At 40.0% G+C, this 9,929-nt stretch overlaps 14 non-coding genes across 14 annotated transcripts; all 14 read left to right on the forward strand.

Moving 5' to 3' along the window:
• Positions 1-119: 119 nt before the first annotated feature.
• trnaq-cug (transfer RNA glutamine (anticodon CUG)) lies at positions 120-191 on the forward strand. The gene has a single exon. It is a non-coding gene; the product is annotated as a tRNA-Gln (tRNA).
• Positions 192-626: 435 nt separating this feature from the next.
• On the forward strand, positions 627-698 carry trnaq-uug (transfer RNA glutamine (anticodon UUG)). The gene has a single exon. It is a non-coding gene; the product is annotated as a tRNA-Gln (tRNA).
• Positions 699-1,214: 516 nt separating this feature from the next.
• Positions 1,215-1,296, forward strand: trnas-uga (transfer RNA serine (anticodon UGA)). Its single transcript has one exon. It is a non-coding gene; the product is annotated as a tRNA-Ser (tRNA).
• A 714-nt stretch (positions 1,297-2,010) lies between these two features.
• On the forward strand, positions 2,011-2,082 carry trnaq-cug (transfer RNA glutamine (anticodon CUG)). The gene has a single exon. It is a non-coding gene; the product is annotated as a tRNA-Gln (tRNA).
• A 435-nt stretch (positions 2,083-2,517) lies between these two features.
• trnaq-uug (transfer RNA glutamine (anticodon UUG)) lies at positions 2,518-2,589 on the forward strand. Its single transcript has one exon. It is a non-coding gene; the product is annotated as a tRNA-Gln (tRNA).
• Positions 2,590-3,104: 515 nt separating this feature from the next.
• On the forward strand, positions 3,105-3,186 carry trnas-uga (transfer RNA serine (anticodon UGA)). Its single transcript has one exon. It is a non-coding gene; the product is annotated as a tRNA-Ser (tRNA).
• Positions 3,187-3,900: 714 nt separating this feature from the next.
• Positions 3,901-3,972, forward strand: trnaq-cug (transfer RNA glutamine (anticodon CUG)). The gene has a single exon. It is a non-coding gene; the product is annotated as a tRNA-Gln (tRNA).
• Positions 3,973-4,407: 435 nt separating this feature from the next.
• trnaq-uug (transfer RNA glutamine (anticodon UUG)) lies at positions 4,408-4,479 on the forward strand. The gene has a single exon. It is a non-coding gene; the product is annotated as a tRNA-Gln (tRNA).
• A 516-nt stretch (positions 4,480-4,995) lies between these two features.
• On the forward strand, positions 4,996-5,077 carry trnas-uga (transfer RNA serine (anticodon UGA)). Its single transcript has one exon. It is a non-coding gene; the product is annotated as a tRNA-Ser (tRNA).
• A 714-nt stretch (positions 5,078-5,791) lies between these two features.
• On the forward strand, positions 5,792-5,863 carry trnaq-cug (transfer RNA glutamine (anticodon CUG)). The gene has a single exon. It is a non-coding gene; the product is annotated as a tRNA-Gln (tRNA).
• Positions 5,864-6,297: 434 nt separating this feature from the next.
• trnaq-uug (transfer RNA glutamine (anticodon UUG)) lies at positions 6,298-6,369 on the forward strand. The gene has a single exon. It is a non-coding gene; the product is annotated as a tRNA-Gln (tRNA).
• A 514-nt stretch (positions 6,370-6,883) lies between these two features.
• On the forward strand, positions 6,884-6,965 carry trnas-uga (transfer RNA serine (anticodon UGA)). The gene has a single exon. It is a non-coding gene; the product is annotated as a tRNA-Ser (tRNA).
• Positions 6,966-7,679: 714 nt separating this feature from the next.
• trnaq-cug (transfer RNA glutamine (anticodon CUG)) lies at positions 7,680-7,751 on the forward strand. The gene has a single exon. It is a non-coding gene; the product is annotated as a tRNA-Gln (tRNA).
• A 1,813-nt stretch (positions 7,752-9,564) lies between these two features.
• On the forward strand, positions 9,565-9,635 carry trnaq-cug (transfer RNA glutamine (anticodon CUG)). The gene has a single exon. It is a non-coding gene; the product is annotated as a tRNA-Gln (tRNA).
• The last annotated feature ends 294 nt before the right edge of the window (positions 9,636-9,929 follow it).

Here is a 9,929-nt window from a genome sequence, read left to right on the forward strand (position 1 = left end):
ATGGCTGCCCAACACCCACTAAGGGTGATTGGTTAAATCCAGAGGACGCATTTCATTGTGTGCTCCATGTTTTTTACTGCAGTTTATCACAATGACAATCACTTGCTTGCTCAGGGTTAGGTTCCATGGTGTAATGGTTAGCACTCTGGACTCTGAATCCAGCGATCCGAGTTCAAATCTCGGTGGGACCTTTACTGAAGCAGTTTGTTCAAATTGAATTGCATGTGTTTTGCAATTCAAAACTGTAAGAAGTTGCTTATTGTCAGTTTCATGGTTTAACGTTTAACAATCAGCACTCTAAATCCAGTGATCACAGTTCAACCCTCAGTGAGAACTCGTGTTCACGCTCATAGTTTCAAGCTTGAGCAAATTATGTAACCCACTCATTCATACTGTATGTTGCCAGAATGTTATGTTGCCATTAATTCAAGATCAAATCTCCAGTACATGTTGCTTTTTATGGTGGTGTGCAAATAAAATAAATTACCAATCCGTCCTTGTCATTGCCTGTATGCTTGTTGATTTAAAATGAACCTCTTCCAAAAATGCTTTTATAGAACTTTCTTGTAAACTTGTGTGGATTGCCCATCTAATGCAATTGTTAACTGAAAAGTGAGGTTACTTGCGGTTCCATGGTGTAATGGTTAGCACTCTGGACTTTGAATCCAGTGATCCGAGTTCAACTCTCGGTGGAACCTACCTCGCCTGTAATCTTTTGAATTTCTTATACTGGAACCATTAATGAATTGATCTAAAAGTAATAATTCTTTTAATTTACTCTCCATTAAATTTTTAATCTCAGCATACAGTTTGGAGCCGATTGTCATGAGGGAAAAAACAACAGTTTCTGTTTTTAACAATGCTCATAATGTTTTTTAAGCATTTTACTCTCATACAGTGACATTGTATGGAACTGAAAGTTCACATTCAGGATGTCCAGTTCACTAATATAAAAGCTATTTGCATTTTGAAGCAATCACGAGCACTATTTAGTTGCAATGGCCGAGTGGTTAAGGTGTTGAATATCAATTGTCTTCTTTCACATGCTTGAACACTGCTTGAAGCGTTTGTAGGAACTGCCCTCTTCACCAAATTAATGGCGGTCATTGTAACACCAGGAGTTGTCCCCAATCGGATGAGGTGTGTGACTTCAACAGGATCTCCTGGTTCAATGTCAAGACCTGCTCAGAGAGTTGCTTGTTTCAGATTTAAAAGCTGCGATGGCCGAGTGGTTAAGGCGTTGGACTTGAAATCCAATGGGGTCTCCCTGCGCAGGTTCGAACCCTGCTCGCAGCGGCAAAGGAAACTAGTTTTTCATTAACTAAAATGAGCCACTGATGCTTATTGGAATCATTCACTTTCTTTGTATGTACCAGCCGCTAACAACTTGAATTTAACTCCTTTCTGAAAGAATCAATAACTAAACAGTTGCACTTTTGTCTTGTCTTTGTTTATGATGTCTACGTGCTTAGGGAGTCTGTCTTTTAAACCAATGAGATCTCCTTGTGCAGGTTCAAAAGTCGTTCACATACTTGTTCTTCTTGAATTCATGGAAAAAGCCTGATTGTGGTTTGGAATTTCTTACTGAGCTGGTCTTTTTGTTGGTGAAATGGTAAGTCACCTCATTAAGTAAAAACGTCATGGGGTTCCATGCAGCGATGGTTACCGCTCTGAATCCAATGACTTGAGTTCAAAAGTCAGTGTGGCCTTACTCTGAAGTTTGTTGTTGGACACCTAATCAAGAAATGTATTCTAGACATGCTTGAGTTCCCAGCATGATTAGCAACCATTTGATGCAATTCACAGCTGTATGAAGACATTCAGTCTAGTTTCACCACCAACGTACAACTGCGAGGTACCGTCCCCACACACTGCTCACAGGAAGCCTTTCATGGCTGCCCAACACCCACTAAGGGTGATTGGTTAAATCCAGAGGACGCATTTCATTGTGTGCTCCATGTTTTTTACTGCAGTTTATCACAATGACAATCACTTGCTTGCTCAGGGGTAGGTTCCATGGTGTAATGGTTAGCACTCTGGACTCTGAATCCAGCGATCCGAGTTCAAATCTCGGTGGGCCCTTTACTGAAGCAGTTTGTTCAAATTGAATTGCAGGTGTTTTGCAATTTAAAACTGTAAGAAGTTGCTTATTGTCAGTTTCATGGTTTAACGTTTAACAATCAGCACTCTAAATCCAGTGATCACAGTTCAACCCTCAGTGAGAACTCGTGTTCACGCTCATAGTTTCAAGGTTGAGCAAATTATGTAACCCACTCATTCATACTGTATGTTGCCAGAATGTTATGTTGCCATTAATTCAAGATCAAATCTCCAGTACATGTTGCTTTTTATGGTGGTGTGCAAATAAAATAAATTACCAATCCGTCCTTGTCATTGCCTGTATGCTTGTTGATTTAAAATGAACCTCTTCCAAAAATGCTTTTATAGAACTTTCTTGTAAACTTGTGTGGATTGCCCATCTGATGCAATTGTTAACTGAAAAGTGAGGTTACTTGCGGTTCCATGGTGTAATGGTTAGCACTTTGGACTTTGAATCCTGTGATCCGAGTTCAACTCTCGGTGGAACCTACCTCGCCTGTAATCTTTTGAATTTCTTATACTGGAACCATTAATGAATTGATCTAAAAGTAATAATTCTTTTAATTTACTCTCCATTAAATTTTTAATCTCAGCATACAGTTTGGAGCCGATTGTCATAAGGGGAAAACCAACAGTTTCTGTTTTTAACAATGCTCATAATGTTTTTTAAGCATTTTACTCTCATACAGTGACATTGTATGGAACTGAAAGTTCACATTCAGGATGTCCAGTTCACTAATATAAAAGCTATTTGCATTTTGAAGCAATCACGAGCACTATTTAGTTGCAATGGCGAGTGGTTAAGGTGTTGAATATCAATTGTCTTCTTTCACATGCTTGAACACTGCTTGAAGCGTTTGTAGGAACTGCCCTCTTCACCAAATTAATGGCGGTCATTGTAACACCAGGAGTTGTCCCCAATCGGATGAGGTGTGTGACTTCAACAGGATCTCCTGGTTCAATGTCAAGACCTGCTCAGAGAGTTGCTTGTTTCAGATTTAAAAGCTGCGATGGCCGAGTGGTTAAGGTGTTGGACTTGAAATCCAATGGGGTCTCCCTGCGCAGGTTCGAACCCTGCTCGCAGCGGCAAAGGGAACTAGTTTTTTATTAACTAAAATGAGCCACTGATGCTTATTGGAATCATTCACTTACTTTGTATGTACCAGCCGCTAATAACTTGAATTTAACTCCTTTCTGAAAGAATCAATAACTAAACAGTTGCACTTTTGTCTTGTCTTTGTTTATGATGTCTACGTGCTTAGGGAGTCTGTCTTTTAAACCAATGAGATCTCCTTGTGCAGGTTCAAAAGTCGTTCACATACTTGTTCTTCTTGAATTCATGGAAAAAGCCTGATTGTGGTTTGGATTTTCTTACTGAGCTGGTCTTTTTGTTGGTGAAATGGTAAGTCACCTCATTAAGTAAAAACGTCATGGGGTTCCATGCAGCGATGGTTACCGCTCTGAATCCAATGACTTGAGTTCAAAAGTCAGTGTGGCCTTACTCTGAAGTTTGTTGTTGGACACCTAATCAAGAAATGTATTCTAGACATGCTTGAGTTCCCAGCATGATTAGCAACCATTTGATGCAATTCACAGCTGTATGAAGACATTCAGTCTAGTTTCACCACCAATGTACAACTGCGAGGTACCGTCCCCACACACTGCTCACAGGAAGCCTTTCATGGCTGCCCAACACCCACTAAGGGTGATTGGTTAAATCCAGAGGACGCATTTCATTGTGTGCTCCATGTTTTTTACTGCAGTTTATCACAATGACAATCACTTGCTTGCTCAGGGGTAGGTTCCATGGTGTAATGGTTAGCACTCTGGACTCTGAATCCAGCGATCCGAGTTCAAATCTCGGTGGGACCTTTACTGAAGCAGTTTGTTCAAATTGAATTGCATGTGTTTTGCAATTCAAAACTGTAAGAAGTTGCTTATTGTCAGTTTCATGGTTTAACGTTTAACAATCAGCACTCTAAATCCAGTGATCACAGTTCAACCCTCAGTGAGAACTCGTGTTCACGCTCATAGTTTCAAGCTTGAGCAAATTATGTAACCCACTCATTCATACTGTATGTTGCCAGAATGTTATGTTGCCATTAATTCAAGATCAAATCTCCAGTACATGTTGCTTTTTATGGTGGTGTGCAAATAAAATAAATTACCAATCCGTCCTTGTCATTGCCTGTATGCTTGTTGATTTAAAATGAACCTCTTCCAAAAATGCTTTTATAGAACTTTCTTGTAAACTTGTGTGGATTGCCCATCTAATGCAATTGTTAACTGAAAAGTGAGGTTACTTGCGGTTCCATGGTGTAATGGTTAGCACTCTGGACTTTGAATCCAGTGATCCGAGTTCAACTCTCGGTGGAACCTACCTCGCCTGTAATCTTTTGAATTTCTTATACTGGAACCATTAATGAATTGATCTAAAAGTAATAATTCTTTTAATTTACTCTCCATTAAATTTTTAATCTCAGCATACAGTTTGGAGCCGATTGTCATGAGGGAAAAAACAAACAGTTTCTGTTTTTAACAATGCTCATAATGTTTTTTAAGCATTTTACTCTCATACAGTGACATTGTATGGAACTGAAAGTTCACATTCAGGATGTCCAGTTCACTAATATAAAGCTATTTGCATTTTGAAGCAATCACGAGCACTATTTAGTTGCAATGGCCGAGTGGTTAAGGTGTTGAATATCAATTGTCTTCTTTCACATGCTTGAACACTGCTTGAAGCGTTTGTAGGAACTGCCCTCTTCACCAAATTAATGGCGGTCATTGTAACACCAGGAGTTGTCCCCAATCGGATGAGGTGTGTGACTTCAACAGGATCTCCTGGTTCAATTTCAAGACCTGCTCAGAGAGTTGCTTGTTTGAGATTTAAAAGCTGCGATGGCCGAGTGGTTAAGGCGTTGGACTTGAAATCCAATGGGGTCTCCCTGCGCAGGTTCGAACCCTGCTCGCAGCGGCAAAGGAAACTAGTTTTTCATTAACTAAAATGAGCCACTGATGCTTATTGGAATCATTCACTTTCTTTGTATGTACCAGCCGCTAACAACTTGAATTTAACTCCTTTCTGAAAGAATCAATAACTAAACAGTTGCACTTTTTTCTTGTCTTTGTTTATGATGTCTACGTGCTTAGGGAGTCTGTCTTTTAAACCAATGAGATCTCCTTGTGCAGGTTCAAAAGTCGTTCACATACTTGTTCTTCTTGAATTCATGGAAAAAGCCTGATTGTGGTTTGGAATTTCTTACTGAGCTGGTCTTTTTGTTGGTGAAATGGTAAGTCACCTCATTAAGTAAAAACGTCATGGGGTTCCATGCAGCGATGGTTACCGCTCTGAATCCAATGACTTGAGTTCAAAAGTCAGTGTGGCCTTACTCTGAAGTTTGTTGTTGGACACCTAATCAAGAAATGTATTCTAGACATGCTTGAGTTCCCAGCATGATTAGCAACCATTTGATGCAATTCACAGCTGTATGAAGACATTCAGTCTAGTTTCACCACCAACGTACAACTGCGAGGTACCGTCCCCACACACTGCTCACAGGAAGCCTTTCATGGCTGCCCAACACCCACTAAGGGTGATTGGTTAAATCCAGAGGACGCATTTCATTGTGTGCTCCATGTTTTTTACTGCAGTTTATCACAATGACAATCACTTGCTTGCTCAGGGGTAGGTTCCATGGTGTAATGGTTAGCACTCTGGACTCTGAATCCAGCGATCCGAGTTCAAATCTCGGTGGGCCCTTTACTGAAGCAGTTTGTTCAAATTGAATTGCAGGTGTTTTGCAATTTAAAACTGTAAGAAGTTGCTTATTGTCAGTTTCATGGTTTAACGTTTAACAATCAGCACTCTAAATCCAGTGATCACAGTTCAACCCTCAGTGAGAACTCGTGTTCACGCTCATAGTTTCAAGGTTGAGCAAATTATGTAACCCACTCATTCATACTGTATGTTGCCAGAATGTTATGTTGCCATTAATTCAAGATCAAATCTCCAGTACATGTTGCTTTTTATGGTGGTGTGCAAATAAAATAAATTACCAATCCGTCCTTGTCATTGCCTGTATGCTTGTTGATTTAAAATGAACCTCTTCCAAAATGCTTTTATAGAACTTTCTTGTAAACTTGTGTGGATTGCCCATCTGATGCAATTGTTAACTGAAAAGTGAGGTTACTTGCGGTTCCATGGTGTAATGGTTAGCACTTTGGACTTTGAATCCTGTGATCCGAGTTCAACTCTCGGTGGAACCTACCTCGCCTGTAATCTTTTGAATTTCTTATACTGGAACCATTAATGAATTGATCTAAAAGTAATAATTCTTTTAATTTACTCTCCATTAAATTTTTAATCTCAGCATACAGTTTGGAGCCGATTGTCATAAGGGGAAAACCAACAGTTTCTGTTTTTAACAATGCTCATAATGTTTTTAAGCATTTTACTCTCATACAGTGACATTGTATGGAACTGAAAGTTCACATTCAGGATGTCCAGTTCACTAATATAAAGCTATTTGCATTTTGAAGCAATCACGAGCACTATTTAGTTGCAATGGCCGAGTGGTTAAGGTGTTGAATATCAATTGTCTTCTTTCACATGCTTGAACACTGCTTGAAGCGTTTGTAGGAACTGCCCTCTTCACCAAATTAATGGCGGTCATTGTAACACCAGGAGTTGTCCCCAATCGGATGAGGTGTGTGACTTCAACAGGATCTCCTGGTTCAATGTCAAGACCTGCTCAGAGAGTTGCTTGTTTCAGATTTAAAAGCTGCGATGGCCGAGTGGTTAAGGCGTTGGACTTGAAATCCAATGGGGTCTCCCTGCGCAGGTTCGAACCCTGCTCGCAGCGGCAAAGGGAACTAGTTTTTCATTAACTAAAATGAGCCACTGATGCTTATTGGAATCATTCACTTACTTTGTATGTACCAGCCGCTAACAACTTGAATTTAACTCCTTTCTGAAAGAATCAATAACTAAACAGTTGCACTTTTGTCTTGTCTTTGTTTATGATGTCTACGTGCTTAGGGAGTCTGTCTTTTAAACCAATGAGATCTCCTTGTGCAGGTTCAAAAGTCGTTCACATACTTGTTCTTCTTGAATTCATGGAAAAAGCCTGATTGTGGTTTGGATTTTCTTACTGAGCTGGTCTTTTTGTTGGTGAAATGTTAAGTCACCTCATTAAGTAAAAACGTCATGGGGTTCCATGCAGCGATGGTTACCGCTCTGAATCCAATGACTTGAGTTCAAAAGTCAGTGTGGCCTTACTCTGAAGTTTGTTGTTGGACACCTAATCAAGAAATGTATTCTAGACATGCTTGAGTTCCCAGCATGATTAGCAACCATTTGATGCAATTCACAGCTGTATGAAGACATTCAGTCTAGTTTCACCACCAACGTACAACTGCGAGGTACCGTCCCCACACACTGCTCACAGGAAGCCTTTCATGGCTGCCCAACACCCACTAAGGGTGATTGGTTAAATCCAGAGGACGCATTTCATTGTGTGCTCCATGTTTTTTACTGCAGTTTATCACAATGACAATCACTTGCTTGCTCAGGGGTAGGTTCCATGGTGTAATGGTTAGCACTCTGGACTCTGAATCCAGCGATCCGAGTTCAAATCTCGGTGGGACCTTTACTGAAGCAGTTTGTTCAAATTGAATTGCATGTGTTTTGCAATTCAAAACTGTAAGAAGTTGCTTATTGTCAGTTTCATGGTTTAACGTTTAACAATCAGCACTCTAAATCCAGTGATCACAGTTCAACCCTCAGTGAGAACTCGTGTTCACGCTCATAGTTTCAAGCTTGAGCAAATTATGTAACCCACTCATTCATACTGTATGTTGCCAGAATGTTATGTTGCCATTAATTCAAGATCAAATCTCCAGTACATGTTGCTTTTTATGGTGGTGTGCAAAATAAAATAAATTACCAATCCGTCCTTGTCATTGCCTGTATGCTTGTTGATTTAAAATGAACCTCTTCCAAAAATGCTTTTATAGAACTTTCTTGTAAACTTGTGTGGATTGCCCATCTAATGCAATTGTTTAACTGAAAAAGTGAGGTTACTTGCGGTTCCATGGTTGTAATGGTTAGCACTCTGGACTTTGAATCCAGTGATCCGAGTTCAACTCTCGGTGGAACCTACCTCGCCTGTAATCTTTTGAATTTCTTATACTGGAACCATAATGAATTGATCTAAAAGTAATAATTCTTTTAATTTACTCTCCATTAAATTTTTAATCTCAGCATACAGTTTGGAGCCGATTGTCATGAGGGAAAAAAACAACAGTTTCTGTTTTAACAATGCTCATAATGTTTTTTAAGCATTTTACTCTCATACAGTGACATTGTATGGAACTGAAGTTCACATTCAGGATGTCCAGTTCACTAATATAAAAGCTATTGCATTTTGAAGCAATCACGAGCACTATTTAGTTGCAAGGGCCGAGTGGTTAAGGTGTTGAATATCAATGTCTTCTTTCACATGCTTGAACACTGCTTGAAGCGTTTGTAGGAACTGCCCTCTTTCACCAAATTAATGGCGGTCATTGTAACACCAGGAGTTGTCCCCAATCGGATGAGGTGTGTGACTTCAACAGGATCTCCTGGTTCAATGTCAAGACCTGCTCAGAGAGTTGCTTGTTTCAGATTTAAAAGCTGCGATGGCCGAGTGGTTAAGGCGTTGGACCAATGGGGTCTCCCTGCGCAGGTTCGAACCCTGCTCGCAGCGGCAAAGGGAACTAGTTTTTCATTAACTAAAATGAGCCACTGATGCTTATTGGAATCATTCACTTACTTTGTATGTACCAGCCGCTAACAACTTGAATTTAACTCCTTTCTGAAAGAATCAATAACTAAACAGTTGCACTTTTGTCTTGTCTTTGTTTATGATGTCTACGTGCTTAGGGAGTCTGTCTTTTAAACCAATGAGATCTCCTTGTGCAGGTTCAAAAGTCGTTCACATACTTGTTCTTCTTGAATTCATGGAAAAAGCCTGATTGTGGTTTGGAATTTCTTACTGAGCTGGTCTTTTTGTTGGTGAAATGGTAAGTCACCTCATTAAGTAAAAACGTCATGGGGTTCCATGCAGCGATGGTTACCGCTCTGAATCCAATGACTTGAGTTCAAAAGTCAGTGTGGCCTTACTCTGAAGTTTGTTGTTGGACACCTAATCAAGAAATGTATTCTAGACATGCTTGAGTTCCCAGCATGATTAGCAACCATTTGATGCAATTCACAGCTGTATGAAGACATTCAGTCTAGTTTCACCACCAATGTACAACTGCGAGGTACCGTCCCCACACACTGCTCACAGGAAGCCTTTCATGGCTGCCCAACACCCACTAAGGGTGATTGGTTAAATCCAGAGGACGCATTTCATTGTGTGCTCCATGTTTTTTTACTGCAGTTTATCACAATGACAATCACTTGCTTGCTCAGGGGTAGGTTCCATGGTGTAATGGTTAGCACTCTGGACTCTGAATCCAGCGATCCGAGTTCAAATCTCGTGGGACCTTTACTGAAGCAGTTTGTTCAAATTGAATTGCATGTGTTTTGCAATTCAAAACTGTAAGAAGTTGCTTATTGTCAGTTTCATGGTTTAACGTTAACAATCAGCACTCTAAATCCAGTGATCACAGTTCAACCCTCAGTGAGAACTCGTGTTCACGCTCATAGTTTCAAGCTTGAGCAAATTATGTAACCCACTCATTCATACTGTATGTTGCCAGAATGTTATGTTGCCATTAATTCAAGATCAAATCTCCAGTACATGTTGCTTTTTATGGTGGTGTGCAAATAAAATAAATTA

Source organism: Denticeps clupeoides, unplaced genomic scaffold (genome assembly GCF_900700375.1).
Source record: "Denticeps clupeoides unplaced genomic scaffold, fDenClu1.1, whole genome shotgun sequence".
In the NCBI taxonomy this organism is placed as follows: domain Eukaryota; kingdom Metazoa; phylum Chordata; class Actinopteri; order Clupeiformes; family Denticipitidae; genus Denticeps; species Denticeps clupeoides.